Genomic DNA, 16,853 nt, shown 5'->3' on the forward strand with positions numbered 1-16,853 from the left:
GAAAGAGAGGTCTTTTATAACCCAATTGTCACGGTTTCTAATGGTGAAGGAGAGTCGGACCAAACTGCAGCGCGTATATTGTGATCCATGTTTATTTACACAACGTAACACGAATCCAAAACACAAACTCTACAAAACAATAAACATAGTGAAAACCGAAACAGCCTTAACTGGTGCAAACTGACACAGACTAAGGACATCAAGACACTCAGGACAATCACCCACAATACAACCAAAGAATATGGCTGCCTAAATATGGCTCCCAATCAGAGACAACGATAAACACCTGCCTCTGATTGAGAACCACTTCAGACAGCCATAGACTCTCCTAGAACAACCCACTAAGCTACAATCCCACTAAGCTACACACCACATACAAAAACCCATGTCACACCCTTGCCTGACCAAATACATAAAGAAAAACACAAAATACTTCGACCAGGGCGTGACACCAATGCAGGGAAAGAGAGGTCTTTTATAACCCAATGCAGGGAAAGAGAGGTCTTTTATAACCCAATGCAGGGAAAGAGAGGTCTTTTATAACCCAATTCAGGGAGAGGTCTTTTATAACCCAATTCAGGGAAAGAGAGGTCTTTTATAACCCAATGCAGGGAAAGAGAGGTCTTTTATAACCCAATGCAGGGAAAGAGAGGTCTTTTATAACCCAATTCAGGGAAAGAGAGGTCTTTTATAACCCAATGCAGGGAAAGAGGTCTTTTATAACCCAATGCAGGGAAAGAGAGGTCTTTTATAACCCAATGCAGGGAAAGAGAGGTCTTTTATAACCCAATGCACGGAAAGAGTCTTTTATAACCCAATTCAGGGAAAGATATGTCTTTTATAACCCAATTCAGGGAAAGAGAGGTCTTTATAACCCAATTCAGGGAAAGAGAGGTCTTTTATAACCCAATGCAGGGAAAGAGATGTCTTTTATAACCCAATGCAGGGAAAGAGGTCTTTTATAACCCAATTCAGGGAAAGAGATGTCTTTTATAACCCAATGCAGGGAAAGAGATGTCTTTTATAACCCAATGCAGGGAAAGAGGTCTTTTATAACCCAATTCAGGGAAAGAGATGTCTTTTATAACCCAATGCAGGGAAAGAGAGGTCTTTTATAACCCAATGCAGGGAAAGAGATGTCTTTTATAACCCAATTCAGGGAAAGAGGTATTTTATAACCCAATGCAGGGAAAGAGAGGTCTTTTATAACCCAATGCAGGGAAAGAGAGGTCTTTTATAACCCAATGCAGGGAAAGAGATGTCTTTTATAACCCAATGCAGGGAAAGAGATGTCTTTTATAACCCAATGCAGGGAAAGAGAGGTCTTTTATAACCCAATGCAGGGAAAGAGAGGTCTTTTATAACCCAATGCAGGGAAAGAGAGGTCTTTTATAACCCAATTGTCACGGTTTCTAATGGTGAAGGAGAGTCGGACCAAACTGCAGCGCGTATATTGTGATCCATGTTTATTTACACAACGTAACACGAATCCAAAACACAAACTCTACAAAACAATAAACATAGTGAAAACCGAAACAGCCTTAACTGGTGCAAACTGACACAGACTAAGGACATCAAGACACTCAGGACAATCACCCACAATACAACCAAAGAATATGGCTGCCTAAATATGGCTCCCAATCAGAGACAACGATAAACACCTGCCTCTGATTGAGAACCACTTCAGACAGCCATAGACTCTCCTAGAACAACCCACTAAGCTACAATCCCACTAAGCTACACACCACATACAAAAACCCATGTCACACCCTTGCCTGACCAAATACATAAAGAAAAACACAAAATACTTCGACCAGGGCGTGACACCAATGCAGGGAAAGAGAGGTCTTTTATAACCCAATGCAGGGAAAGAGATGTCTTTTATAACCCAATGCAGGGAAAGAGAGGTCTTTTATAACCCAATGCAGGGAAAGAGAGGTCTTTTATAACCCAATGCAGGGAAAGAGAGGTCTTTTATAACCCAATGCAGGGAAAGAGAGGTCTTTTATAACCAATGCAGGAAAAGAGATGTCTTTTATAACCCAATGCAGGGAAAGAGGTCTTTATAACCCAATGCAGTCTTTTATAACCAATGCAGGAAAAGAGATGTCTTTTATAACCCAATGCAGGGAAAGAGGTCTTTTATAACCCAATTCAGGGAAAGAGAGGTCTTTTATAACCCAATGCAGGGAAAGAGAGGTCTTTTATAACCCAATGCAGGGAAAGAGAGGTCTTTTATAACCCAATGCAGGGAAAGAGAGGTCTTTTATAACCCAATGCAGGGAAAGAGAGGTCTTTCATAACCCAATGCAGGGAAAGAGAGGTCTTTTATAACCCAATGCAGGGAAAGAGAGGTCTTTTATAACCCAATGCAGGGAAAGAGAGGTCTGTTTAAACCCAATGCAGGGAAAGAGGTCTTTTATAACCCAATGCAGGGAAAGAGGTCTTTTATAACCCAATGCAGGGAAAGAGAGGTCTTTATAACCCAATGCAGGGAAAGAGAGGTCTTTTATAACCCAATGCAGGGAAAGAGATGTCTTTTATAACCCAATGGGAAAGAGGTCTTTTATAACCCAATGCAGGGAAAGAGATGTCTTTTATAACCCAATGCAGGGAAAGAGATGTCTTTTATAACCCAATGCAGGGAAAGAGAGGTCTTTTATAACCCAATGCAGGGAAAGAGAGGTCTTTTATAACCCAATTCAGGGAAAGAGAGGTCTTTTATAACCCAATGCAGGGAAAGAGAGGTCTTTTATAACCCAATGCAGGGAAAGAGAGGTCTTTCATAACCCAATTCAGGGAAAGAGAGGTCTTTTATAACCCAATGCAGGGAAAGAGAGGTCTTTTATAACCCAATTCAGGGAAAGAGAGGTCTTTTATAACCCAATGCAGGGAAAGAGAGGTCTTTTATAACCCAATTCAGGGAAAGAGAGGTCTTTCATAACCCAATTCAGGGAAAGAGAGGTCTTTTATAACCCAATTCAGGGAAAGAGAGGTCTTTTATAACCCAATTCAGGGAAAGAGAGGTCTTTCATAACCCAATTCAGGGAAAGAGATGTCTTTTTTTTCCTTTCCTTTGTCCAATTCAAAGTGACAACAGCTTTATCAATCACGGATTAGAATGACACACGTCTGGATCCTAGAAACGCCTGCTCAATACATGACAAATACACAGAACGGTAAAACACACCATTACTGAAGCAACTATAACATATTGACATGTTTCTACTCAAATATCTTATGGCTCTTTTGTGACACAAGTGGAACACGATAGGAAAAAGCCTTTCACGCCAATAAATACATTGTAATATATTGACATTTTGCCATTGAAATATCCTGTTTTTAGGGCGGTGAAACGTAATGGAAAAGGCCCATCTCAGGGTCTGATTTGCGGGTTGTCAGTTTGTATTGCCACTCTCCCACTGCAGACAACATGGATAGATCAGACAAATGACATTTCCTAGAAATACCAGAGGACTCAGCGCTGCTGTGTTTACTGTCAGTCAATTACTGCAGGGACTGACTGCAGAGCAGGTGGGGTGACAGTTCGTCCTCTGTCCGCTCTCTCGCTCCCTTCTCCTTCCCTCCTTCAGCCTCTACTCCTCCCTCCCTCTTTCTGCCTCTCCTTTTAACTTCCTTCTTTGCCTGTCTTCTCTTTCTAATCTATTTCTTGTGTGTTCATCTCTATCTTTCCCCTGTGTTTGTTGGTCTCTCTGTCTTTCCCCTGTGTTTGTTGGTCTCTATCTTTCCCCTGTGTTTGTTGGTCTCTGTCTTTCCCCTGTGTTTGTTGGTCTCTATCTTTCCCCTGTGTTTGTTGATCTCTATCTTTCCCCTGTGTTTGTTGGTCTCTATCTTTCCCCTGTGTTTGTTGGTCTCTATCTTTCCCCTGTTGGTCTCTATCTTTCCCCTGTGTTTGTTGGTCTCTATTTTTCCCCTGTGTTTGCTGGTCTCTCTCTTTCCCCTGTGTTTGTTGGTCTCTCTATCTTTCCCCTGTGTTTGTTGGTCTCTCTCTTTCCCCTGTGTTTGCTGGTCTCTGTCTTTCCCCTGTGTTTGTTGGTCTCTATCTTTCCCCTGTGTTTGTTGGTCTCTATCTTTCCCCTGTGTTTGTTGGTCTCTATCTTTCCCCTGTGTTTGTTGGTCTCTATCTTTCCCCTGTGTTTGTTGGTCTCTCTCTTTCCCCTGTGTTTGTTGGTCTCTATCTTTCCCCTGTGTTTGCTGGTCTCTATCTTTCCCCTGTGTTTGCTGGTCTCTATCTTTCCCCTGTGTTTGTTGGTCTCTATCTTTCCCCTGTGTTTGTTGGTCTCTATCTTTCCCCTGTGTTTGCTGGTCTCTATCTTTCCCCTGTGTTTGTTGGTCTCTATCTTTCCCCTGTGTTTGTTGGTCTCTATCTTTCCTCTGTGTTTCCCCTGTGTTTGCTGGTCTCTCTCTTTCCCCTGTGTTTGTTGGTCTCTCTATATTTCCCCTGTGTTTGTTGGTCTCTATCTTTCCCCTGTTGGTCTCTATCTTTCCCCTGTGTTTGTTGGTCTCTATCTTTCCCCTGTGTTTGTTGGTCTCTCTGTCTTTCCCCTGTGTTTGCTGGTCTCTACCTTTCCCCTGTGTTTGTTGGTCTCTATCTTTCCTCTGTGTTTCCCCTGTGTTTGCTGGTCTCTCTCTTTCCCCTGTGTTTGCTGGTCTCTATCTTTCCCCTGTGTTTGCTGGTCTCTATCTTTCCCCTGTGTTTGCTGGTCTCTACCTTTCCCCTGTGTTTGTTGGTCTCTATCTTTCCTCTGTGTTTCCCCTGTGTTTGCTGGTCTCTCTCTTTCCCCTGTGTTTGTTGGTCTCTATCTTTCCTCTGTGTTTCCCCTGTGTTTGCTGGTCTCTCTCTTTCCCCTGTGTTTGCTGGTCTCTCTCTTTCCCCTGTGTTTGCTGGTCTCTATCTTTCCCCTGTGTTTGCTGGTCTCTATCTTTCCCCTGTGTTTGTTGGTCTCTATCTTTCCTCTGTGTTTCCCCTGTGTTTGCTGGTCTCTCTCTTTCCCCTGTGTTTGTTGGTCTCTATCTTTCCCCTGTGTTTGTTGGTCTCTATCTTTCCCCTGTGTTTGTTGGTCTCTATCTTTCCTCTGTGTTTCCCCTGTGTTTGCTGGTCTCTCTCTTTCCCCTGTGTTTGTTGGTCTCTCTATCTTTCCCCTGTGTTTGTTGGTCTCTATCTTTCCCCTGTGTTTGTTGGTCTCTATCTTTCCCCTGTGTTTGTTGGTCTCTATCTTTCCTCTGTGTTTCCCCTGTGTTTGCTGGTCTCTCGCTTTCCCCTGTGTTTGTTGGTCTCTCTATCTTTCCCCTGTGTTTGTTGGTCTCTATCTTTCCCCTGTGTTTGTTGGTCTCTATCTTTCCCCTGTGTTTGCTGGTCTCTATCTTTCCCCTGTGTTTGTTGGTCTCTATCTTTCCCCTGTGTTTGTTGGTCTCTATCTTTCCCCTGTTGGTCTCTATCCTTCCCCTGTGTTTGTTGGTCTCTATCTTTCCCCTGTGTTTGTTGGTCTCTATCTTTCCCCTGTTAGTCTCTATCTTTCCCCTGTGTTTGCTGGTCTCTATCTTTCCCCTGTGTTTGCTGGTCTCTATCTTTCCCCTGTGTTTGTTGGTCTCTATCTTTCCCCTGTGTTTGCTGGTCTCTATCTTTCCCCTGTGTTTGTTTGTTGGTCTCTCTATCTTTCCCCTGTGTTTGTTGGTCTCTCTATCTTTCCCCTGTGTTTGTTGGTCTCTCTATCTTTCCCCTGTGTTTGTTGGTCTCTGTCTTTCCCCTGTGTTTGTTTGTCTCTCTGTCTTTCCCCTGTGTTTGTTTGTCTCTCTCTCTTTCCCCTGTGTTTGTTGGTCTCTGTCTTTCCCCTGTGTTTGTTTGTCTCTCTGTCTTTCCCCTGTGTTTGTTGGTCTCTATCTTTCCCCTGTGTTTGTTGGTCTCTATCTTTCCCCTGTGTTTGTTGGTCTCTATCTTTCCTCTGTGTTTCCCCTGTGTTTGCTGGTCTCTCTCTTTCCCCTGTGTTTGTTGGTCTCTCTATCTTTCCCCTGTGTTTGTTGGTCTCTATCTTTCCCCTGTGTTTGTTGGTCTCTATCTTTCCCCTGTGTTTGTTGGTCTCTATCTTTCCTCTGTGTTTCCCCTGTGTTTGCTGGTCTCTCTCTTTCCCCTGTGTTTGTTGGTCTCTCTATCTTTCCCCTGTGTTTGTTGGTCTCTATCTTTCCCCTGTGTTTGTTGGTCTCTATCTTTCCCCTGTGTTTGCTGGTCTCTATCTTTCCCCTGTGTTTGTTGGTCTCTATCTTTCCCCTGTGTTTGTTGGTCTCTATCTTTCCCCTGTTGGTCTCTATCCTTCCCCTGTGTTTGTTGGTCTCTATCTTTCCCCTGTGTTTGTTGGTCTCTATCTTTCCCCTGTTAGTCTCTATCTTTCCCCTGTGTTTGCTGGTCTCTATCTTTCCCCTGTGTTTGCTGGTCTCTATCTTTCCCCTGTGTTTGTTGGTCTCTATCTTTCCCCTGTGTTTGCTGGTCTCTATCTTTCCCCTGTGTTTGTTTGTTGGTCTCTCTATCTTTCCCCTGTGTTTGTTGGTCTCTATCTTTCCCCTGTGTTTGCTGGTCTCTATCTTTCCCCTGTGTTTGTTTGTTGGTCTCTCTATCTTTCCCCTGTGTTTGTTGGTCTCTCTCTTTCCCCTGTGTTTGTTGGTCTCTGTCTTTCCCCTGTGTTTGTTTGTCTCTCTGTCTTTCCCCTGTGTTTGTTGGTCTCTATCTTTCCCCTGTGTTTGTTGGTCTCTGTCTTTCCCCTGTGTTTGTTGGTCTCTGTCTTTCCCCTGTGTTTGTTGGTCTCTATCTTTCCCCTGTGTTTGTTGGTCTCTGTCTTTCCCCTGTGTTTGTTGGTCTCTATCTTTCTCCTGTGTTTGCTGGTCTCTCTCTTTCCCCTGTGTTTGTTGGTCTCTGTCTTTCCCCTGTGTTTGTTTGTCTCTCTGTCTTTCCCCTGTGTTTGTTGGTCTCTATCTTTCCCCTGTGTTTGTTGGTCTCTGTCTTTCCCCTGTGTTTGTTGGTCTCTGTCTTTCCCCTGTGTTTGTTGGTCTCTATCTTTCCCCTGTGTTTGTTGGTCTCTGTCTTTCCCCTGTGTTTGCTGGTCTCTCTCTTTCCCCTGTGTTTGTTGGTCTCTGTCTTTCCCCTGTGTTTGTTGGTCTCTATCTTTCTCCTGTGTTTGCTGGTCTCTGTCTTTCCCCTGTGTTTGTCTCTCTATCTTTCCCCTGTGTTTGTTTGTCTCTCTCTTTCCCCTGTGTTTGTTGGTCTCTGTCTTTCCCCTGTGTTTGTTGGTCTCTATCTTTCCCCTGTGTTTGTTGGTCTCTGTCTTTCCCCTGTGTTTGTTGGTCTCTATCTTTCTCCTGTGTTTGCTGGTCTCTGTCTTTCCCCTGTGTTTGTCTCTCTATCTTTCCCCTGTGTTTGTTTGTCTCTCTCTTTCCCCTGTGTTTGTCTCTCTGTCTTTCCCCTGTGTTTGTTGGTCTCTGTCTTTCCCCTGTGTTTGTTGGTCTCTATCTTTCCCCTGTGTTTGTTGGTCTCTATCTTTCCCCTGTGTTTGTTTGTCTCTCTGTCTTTCCCCTGTGTTTGTCTCTCTATCTTTCTCCTGTGTTTGTTGGTCTCTGTCTTTCCCCTGTGTTTGTTGGTCTCTATCTTTCTCCTGTGTTTGCTGGTCTCTCTCTTTCCCCTGTGTTTGTTGGTCTCTATCTTTCTCCTGTGTTTGTTGGTCTCTATCTTTCTCCTGTGTTTGTTGGTCTCTATCTTTCCCCTGTGTTTGTTTGTCTCTCTGTCTTTCCCCTGTGTTTGCTGGTCTCTATCTTTCCCCTGTGTTTGTTGGTCTCTATCTTTCCCCTGTGTTTGTTGGTCTCTATCTTTCCCCTGTGTTTGTTGGTCTCTATCTTTCCCCTGTTAGTCTCTATCTTTCCCCTGTGTTTGCTGGTCTCTATCTTTCCCCTGTGTTTGCTGGTCTCTATCTTTCCCCTGTGTTTGTTGGTCTCTATCTTTCCCCTGTGTTTGCTGGTCTCTATCTTTCCCCTGTGTTTGTTTGTTGGTCTCTATCTTTCCCCTGTGTTTGTTGGTCTCTATCTTTCCCCTGTGTTTGCTGGTCTCTCTCTTTCCCCTGTGTTTGTTTGTCTCTCTGTCTTTCCCCTGTGTTTGTTGGTCTCTGTCTTTCCCCTGTGTTTGTTGGTCTCTCTCTCTTTCCCCTGTGTTTGTTGGTCTCTGTCTTTCCCCTGTGTTTGTTTGTCTCTCTGTCTTTCCCCTGTGTTTGTTGGTCTCTATCTTTCCCCTGTGTTTGTTGGTCTCTGTCTTTCCCCTGTGTTTGTTGGTCTCTGTCTTTCCCCTGTGTTTGTTGGTCTCTATCTTTCCCCTGTGTTTGTTGGTCTCTGTCTTTCCCCTGTGTTTGTTGGTCTCTATCTTTCTCCTGTGTTTGCTGGTCTCTATCTTTCCCCTGTGTTTGTTGGTCTCTCTGTCTTTCCCCTGTGTTTGCTGGTCTCTATCTTTCCCCTGTGTTTGCTGGTCTCTATCTTTCCCCTGTGTTTGCTGGTCTCTCTCTTTCCCCTGTGTTTGTTGGTCTCTGTCTTTCCCCTGTGTTTGTTGGTCTCTGTCTTTCCCCTGTGTTTGTTGGTCTCTGTCTTTCCCCTGTGTTTGTTGGTCTCTGTCTTTCCCCTGTGTTTGTTGGTCTCTGTCTTTCCCCTGTGTTTGTTTGTCTCTCTGTCTTTCCCCTGTGTTTGTTTGTCTCTCTGTCTTTCCCCTGTGTTTGTTGGTCTCTATCTTTCCCCTGTGTTTGTTGGTCTCTGTCTTTCCCCTGTGTTTGTTGGTCTCTGTCTTTCCCCTGTGTTTGTTTGTCTCTCTGTCTTTCCCCTGTGTTTGTTTGTCTCTCTGTCTTTCCCCTGTGTTTGTTGGTCTCTATCTTTCCCCTGTGTTTGTTGGTCTCTATCTTTCCCCTGTGTTTGTCTCTCTGTCTTTCCCCTGTGTTTGTCTCTCTGTCTTTCCCCTGTGTTTGTTTGTCTCTCTATCTTTCCCCTGTGTTTGCTGGTCTCTCTCTTTCCCCTGTGTTTGCTGGTCTCTATCTTTCCCCTGTGTTTGTCTCTCTGTCTTTCCCCTGTGTTTGTTTGTCTCTCTATCTTTCCCCTGTGTTTGTTGGTCTCTCTGTCTTTCCCCTGTGTTTGTTGGTCTCTATCTTTCCCCTGTGTTTGTCTCTCTGTCTTTCCCCTGTGTTTGTCTCTCTGTCTTTCCCCTGTGTTTGTTTGTCTCTCTATCTTTCCCCTGTGTTTGTTTGTCTCTATCTTTCCCCTGTGTTTGTTTGTCTCTCTATCTTTCCCCTGTGTTTGTTGGTCTCTCTGTCTTTCCCCTGTGTTTGTTGGTCTCTATCTTTCCCCTGTGTTTGTTTGTCTCTCTATCTTTCCCCTGTGTTTGTTGGTCTCTCTCTCTTTCCCCTGTGTTTGTTGGTCTCTATCTTTCCCCTGTGTTTGTTTGTCTCTCTGTCTTTCCCCTGTGTTTGTTTGTCTCTCTGTCTTTCCCCTGTGTTTGTTTGTCTCTCTATCTTTCCCCTGTGTTTGTTTGTCTCTATCTTTCCCCTGTGTTTGTTTGTCTCTCTATCTTTCCCCTGTGTTTGTTGGTCTCTCTGTCTTTCCCCTGTGTTTGTTGGTCTCTATCTTTCCCCTGTGTTTGTTTGTCTCTCTATCTTTCCCCTGTGTTTGTTGGTCTCTCTCTTTCCCCTGTGTTTGTTGGTCTCTATCTTTCCCCTGTGTTTGTTTGTCTCTCTGTCTTTCCCCTGTGTTTGTTTGTCTCTCTATCTTTCCCCTGTGTTTGTTTGTCTCTCTATCTTTCCCCTGTGTTTGTTGGTCTCTCTCTTTCCCCTGTGTTTGTTTGTCTCTCTCTTTCCCCTGTGTTTGTTTGTCTCTGTCTTTCCCCTGTGTTTGTTGGTCTCTCTGTCTTTCCCCTGTGTTTGTTGGTCTCTATCTTTCCCCTGTGTTTGTCTCTCTGTCTTTCCCCTGTGTTTGTCTCTCTATCTTTCCCCTGTGTTTGTTGGTCTCTATCTTTCCCCTGTGTTTGTTTGTCTCTGTCTTTCCCCTGTGTTTGTTTGTCTCTCTGTCTTTCCCCTGTGTTTGTTTGTCTCTCTGTCTTTCCCCTGTGTTTGTTGGTCTCTGTCTTTCCCCTGTGTTTGCTGGTCTCTCTCTTTCCCCTGTGTTTGTTGGTCTCTATCTTTCCCCTGTGTTTGTTGGTCTCTATCTTTCCCCTGTGTTTGTTGGTCTCTGTCTTTCCCCTGTGTTTGTTGGTCTCTGTCTTTCCCCTGTGTTTGTTGGTCTCTATCTTTCCCCTGTGTTTGTTGGTCTCTGTCTTTCCCCTGTGTTTGTTGGTCTCTATCTTTCCCCTGTGTTTGTTGGTCTCTGTCTTTCCCCTGTGTTTGTTGGTCTCTGTCTTTCCCCTGTGTTTGTTGGTCTCTATCTTTCCCCTGTGTTTGTTGGTCTCTGTCTTTCCCCTGTGTTTGTTGGTCTCTCTCTTTCCCCTGTGTTTGTTGGTCTCTCTCTTTCCCCTGTGTTTGTTGGTCTCTGTCTTTCCCCTGTGTTTGTTGGTCTCTGTCTTTCCCCTGTGTTTGTTGGTCTCTGTCTTTCCCCTGTGTTTGTTGGTCTCTGTCTTTCCCCTGTGTTTGTTGGTCTCTCTCTCTTTCCCCTGTGTTTGTTGGTCTCTGTCTTTCCCCTGTGTTTGTTGGTCTTGCTAAATCAATGTGTTCTCTCTGTCTTTCTCGAACTCTGCCATTTTTGCCATCTTGCTCTCCCCAATGCGTCTTCACTGGGTCAGAGAGTTGTGGACTGCTATTATTCTTGTGATCTCAGCAGGAGGTGTTGGAGAGAGGAACAGAGAGGGAACTACAGTCTTATGGCACCAGGGCAAAATGCACCAGCCAGTATGATAAAACCCTAATGATAGTATACATGATAGGCTACAATAGTGGTAAATGTACCCACTGTTGCGACAGATCCATGATCAGTTTATCCTCCCTAAATCGGTAGTCCTTAACCATAAGATGGTGGAAACTGATGCCATTGTCTTGGGGCATCTTCACCCTACTTCCCACTGACGCATAGTGCAGTATAGTATATCCTGTACTGACGCATAGTGCAGTATAGTATATCCTCTACTGACTCATAGTGCAGTATAGTACATCCTGTACTGACGCATAGTGCAGTATAGTATATCCTCTACTGACGCATAGTGCAGTATGGTATATCCTCTACTGATGCATAGTGCAGTATAGTACATCCTCTACTGATGCATAGTGCAGTATAGTATATCCTGTACTTCTCTCCTCTGCAGCTTATTACTCCTGACCAAGTTATTCCTCTGAGGTGCCCTGAGGGCTGAGCAACGTGGTCTGTGCTACTCTGACAGGGGGTGACCTGAGGGCAGAGCAGTGTGGTCTGTGCTACTCTGTTTTTAGACATGTTTGCGAATTTATTTAAAATAAAAATACCTTATTTCAATTAGTATTTAGACCCTTTGCTATGAGAAATTGAGCTCAGGTGCATCCTATTTCCATTGGTCATGCTTGATGTTTCTACAACTTGAGTCCACCCGTGGTCAATTCAATTGATTGCACACAATTTGAAAAGACACACACCTGTCGATATAAGGTCCCACATTTGAAAGTGCATGTCAGAGCAAAAACCAAGCCGTGAGGTCGAAGGAATTGTCCATAGAGCTCGGGGACAGGATTGTGTCGAGACACAGATCTGGGGAAGGGTACCAAAAAATGTCTGCAGCATTGCAGTTCCCCAAGAACACAGTGGCCTCCATAATGTTTGGAACAACCAAGACCTGCTAGAGCTGGCCGCCGGGACAAACTGACCAATCGGGGGAGAAGGGCCTTGGTCAGGGAGGTGACCAAGAACCCAATGGTCACTCTGACAGAGCTCCAGAGTTCCTCTGTGGAGATGGGAGAACCTTCCAGAAGGACAACCATCTCTACAGCACTCCACCAATCAGGCCTTTATGGTAGAGTGGCTAGATGGAAGCCACTTCTCAGTCAAAGGCACATGACAGCCTGCTTGGAGTTTGCCAAAAGGCACCTAAAGGACTCCCAGATCATGAGAAACAACATTCTCTGGTCTGATGAAACCAAGATTGAACTCTTTGGCCTGAACGCCAAGCGTCACGTCTGGAGGAAACCTGGCACTGCTTATCACCTGGCCAATATCATCCCGACAGTGACGCATCGTAGCGGCAGCTTTATGCTGTGGGGATGTTTTTTAGCTGAAGGGACTGGGAGACTAGTCAATATCGAAGAAAGATGAACAGAGCAAAGTACAGAGAGACCCTTGATGAAGACCTGCTCCAGAGCGCTCAGGACCTCAGACTGGGACAAAGGTTCACCTTCCAACAGGACAACGACTCTAAGCACACAGCCAAGCCAATGCAGGAGTGGCTACGGCACAAATCTCTGAATGTCCTTGAGTGGCCCAGCCAGAGCCTGGACTTGAACCTGATCGAACATCTCTGGAGAGACTAGAAAATAGCTGTGCAGCAACGCTCCCCATCCAACCTGACTGAGCTTGAGAGGATCTGCAGAGAAGAATGGGAGAAACTCCCCAAATACAGGTGTGCAAAGCTTGTAGCATCATACCCAAGAAGACTCGAGGCTGTAATCGGTGCTTCAACAAAGTACTGAGTAAAGGGTCTGAATACTTATGTAAATGTAATATTTAAGTGTATTATTTTAATACATTTGCAAACATTTCTAAAAACCTCTTTTGCTTTGTCATTATGGGGTATTGTGATGTCATTATGGGGTATTGTGATGTCATTATGGGGTATTGTGTGTATATTGATGAGCAGAAAAAAACGATTTAATACATTTTAGAATAAGGTGTGTGCTTGGTTTCCTCCAGACGTGACGCTTGGCGTTCAGGCCAATGAGTTCAATCTTGGTTTCATCAGACCAGAGAATGTTGTTTCTCATGGTCTGAGAGTCCTTAACAAAATGTGTAAAAAGTCAAGGGGTCTGAATATTTTCTGTATGTACTGTATGTCATGTATAATTGTTTTCTCAGTAATGTGTGAACACAGATAGCAGGTTGGCTCTGCTGTTTCTTCTTCCATTTACAATGGGATGTGAAGCAGCGCTGAGATTGGCTTGGGTTTGGAAAGCATCCTGCTGACAGGAGGGAAACAGCTTTTCGTGGTTATTATTTCTTTCTGCTACTTGTTCAGTCTCTCTTTTTATTATTCATTATCTCTCTCTCTCTCTCTCGTTCATTTTCTCTCTCTCTTATCTCTATTATTCATTATCTCTATCATTTATTCTCTCTTTCCTGTCTTTCTCATTATCTCTCTCTCATTCATTTTCTCTCTCTTATCTCTATTATTCATTATCTCTATCATTTATTCTCTCTTTCTCATCTTTCTCATTATCTCTCTCTCTCTCATTCATTTTCTCTCTCTCTTATCTCTATTATTCATTATCTCTATAATTTATTCTCTCTTTCTCGTCTTTCTCATTCTCTCTCTCATTCATTTTCTCTCTCTCTTATCTCTATTATTCATTATCTCTATCATTTATTCTCTCTTTCTCGTCTTTCTCATTATCTCTCTCTCTCTCATTCATTTTCTCTCTCTCCTATCTCTATTATTCATTATCTCTATCATTTATTCTCTCTTTCTCTCTTCTTTATTCTCTCTCTCTACAGACATGCACTGCATACGTAATACATCTTGCATGCAGGGCACGTGGGCGTTCAAACACACACTCTCTCTCTTCATCACCCCCCTCATTCTCCCCAAACACCGCCACACCTATCTCTCACTCGATCCCTCTCCTTTGTTTATTTGGCCGTATCCTTGCTTCAGTTCCACTTGGACGAAGTGAATATATAACAGAGGGTGATGTATAACCCCACTCTGTCAGGAGCCGCCAGCTTAAACCACCTTTGTTTACTGCCCACCATTACAGAGAAATGCACCAGACGACCTATCTGACGGCGTAACATGGAAACAGACACACACGTGCACAGCACAGGAGGTTGGAGGCACCTTCATTGGGGAGGACGTGCTCGTTGTCATGGCTGGAGCTGAATTAGTGGTATGGTATCAAATATATAAAACACAACTGCTTCTATGTGTTTGATGCCATTCCATTCGCTCTGTTCCAGCCATCATTATGAGCCGTCCTCCCCTCAGCAGCCTCCACTGGTGCACGTACCTGCACACACACGTACTGCATCCATCAACCCCCTCATCACACATATACCACCGTCTATAATAAATACTGCCTTCGAGTTCAATCAGTGTTGCTGTTTTGAATGATCTTTGAATAGAAGAAAAAGAATCCCCACCAAATTGAGACTGTTATTTTGTTTATAAATATCACATAAATGTGTGTGTGTTGTCTTTTGTATTGAAATAGGTAATTGTGTTAAGAAACATTTTTCTAAAGAAAAATGATATTACATTTATTTTTTATTTTTTTTGAGAACCTGACCTCAAAACATTGAAGGAAACATTTAAAATCCAGTACTCTCTGTACCCAACATGACCAGTATGAATATATTATCTGTAAAAATATCAACACTTCCTGTATATCTTGGGAGTTTAGAATACTGTAGTCTCACAGTAGGTCATAGACTGCCCCCTAGTGCTATGTCCATGGAACTGGCTAAAGATTAGGATTTGACATCCAATGGAATAGTCAATGTATTCCCTTGAATGAATGTCCTCTGCAATGTGTCGACGTAGTGGCTGGTTTGGGTTTATCAAAGCAGTATATGTATATGTATATGTATATGCTCATGTAACATAATATGGAAGCAATGACACTAAATGCCTTTTTTGTAGTTCCATCTATGTCCACTGAACCTTTTTGTAGTTCCATCTATGTCCACTGAACCTTTTTGTAGTTCCATCTATGTCCACTGAACCTTTTTGTAGTTCCATCTATGTCCACTGAACCTTTTTGTAGTTCCATCTATGTCCACTGAACCTTTTTGTAGTTCTGTCTATGTCCACTGAACCTTTTTGTAGTCTCATCTATGTCCACTGAACCTTTTTGTAGTTCCATCTATGTCCACTGAACCTTTTTGTAGTTCCATCTATGTCCACTGAACCTTTTTGTAGTCTCATCTATGTCCACTGAACCTTTTTGTAGTTCCATCTATGTCCACTGAACCTTTTTGTAGTTCCATCTATGTCCACTGAACCTTTTTGTAGTTTCATCTATGTCCACTGAACCTTTTTGTAGTTCCATCTATGTCCACTGAACCTTTTTGTAGTTCCATCTATGTCCACTGAACCTTTTTGTAGTTCCATCTATGTCCACTGAACCTTTTTGTAGTCTCATCTATGTCCACTGAGCCTTTTTGTAGTCTCATCTATGTCCACTGAGCCTTTTTGTAGTTCCATCTATGTCCACTGAACCTTTTTGTAGTTCTGTCTATGTCCACTGAGCCTTTTTGTAGTCTCATCTATGTCCACTGAGCCTTTTTGTAGTTCCGTCTATGTCCACTGAACCTTTTTGTAGTTCTGTCTATGTCCACTGAGCCTTTTTGTAGTTCCATCTATGTCCACTGAGCCTTTTTGTAGTCTCATCTATGTCCACTGAACCTTTTTGTAGTTCCATCTATGTCCACTGAACCTTTTTGTAGTTCCATCTATGTCCACTGAACCTTTTTGTAGTTCCATCTATGTCCACTGAACCTTTTTGTAGTTCCATCTATGTCCACTGAACCTTTTTGTAGTTCCATCTATGTCCACTGAACCTTTTTGTAGTCTCATCTATGTCCACTGAACCTTTTTGTAGTTCCATCTATGTCCACTGAACCTTTTTGTAGTTCTGTCTATGTCCACTGAACCTTTTTGTAGTCTCATCTATGTCCACTGAACCTTTTTGTAGTTCCATCTATGTCCACTGAACCTTTTTGTAGTTCCATCTATGTCCACTGAACCTTTTTGTAGTTCCATCTATGTCCATTGAACCTTTTTGTAGTCTCATCTATGTCCACTGAGCCTTTTTGTAGTTCCATCTATGTCCACTGAACCTTTTTGTAGTCTCATCTATGTCCACTGAGCCTTTTTGTAGTCTCATCTATGTCCACTGAACCTTTTTGTAGTCTCATCTATGTCCACTGAGCCTTTTTGTAGTTCCATCTATGTCCACTGAGCCTTTTTGTAGTCCCATCTATGTCCACTGAACCTTTTTGTAGTTCCATCTATGTCCACTGAACCTTTTTGTAGTTCCATCTATGTCCACTGAACCTTTTTGTAGTTCCATCTATGTCCACTGAACCTTTTTGTTGTTCCATCTATGTCCACTGAACCTTTTTGTAGTTCCATCTATGTCCACTGAGCCTTTTTGTAGTCCCATCTATGTCCACTGAACCTTTTTGTAGTTCCATCTATGTCCACTGAACCTTTTTGTAGTTCCATCTATGTCCACTGAACCTTTTTGTAGTCTCATCTATGTCCACTGAACCTTTTTGTAGTTCTGTCTATGTCCACTGAACCTTTTTGTAGTTCTGTCTATGTCCACTGAACCTTTTTGTAGTTCTGTCTATGTCCACTGAACCTTTTTGTAGTTCTGTCTATGTCCACTGAACCTTTTTGTAGTTCTGTCTATGTCCACTGAACCTTTTTGTAGTCTCATCTATGTCCACTGAACCTTTTTGTAGTTCCATCTATGTCCACTGAACCTTTTTGTAGTTCCATCTATGTCCACTGAACCTTTTTGTAGTCTCATCTATGTCCACTGAACCTTTTTGTAGTTCCATCTATGTCCACTGAACCTTTTTGTAGTTCCATCTATGTCCACTGAACCTTTTTGTAGTTCCATCTATGTCCACTGAACCTTTTTGTAGTCTCA

The 16,853-nt window shown here is 43.3% G+C and overlaps 1 protein-coding gene across 1 annotated transcript in view; it reads left to right on the plus strand.

Moving 5' to 3' along the window:
- Positions 1 to 16,853, plus strand: part of LOC118395172 (cAMP-specific 3',5'-cyclic phosphodiesterase 4B-like) — a 145,579-nt gene that overhangs the window by 49,504 nt on the left and 79,222 nt on the right. The gene's annotated exons all lie outside the window — the stretch shown is intronic.

This window comes from Oncorhynchus keta, chromosome 15 (assembly GCF_023373465.1).
Source record: "Oncorhynchus keta strain PuntledgeMale-10-30-2019 chromosome 15, Oket_V2, whole genome shotgun sequence".
Taxonomy (NCBI): Eukaryota; Metazoa; Chordata; class Actinopteri; order Salmoniformes; family Salmonidae; genus Oncorhynchus; species Oncorhynchus keta.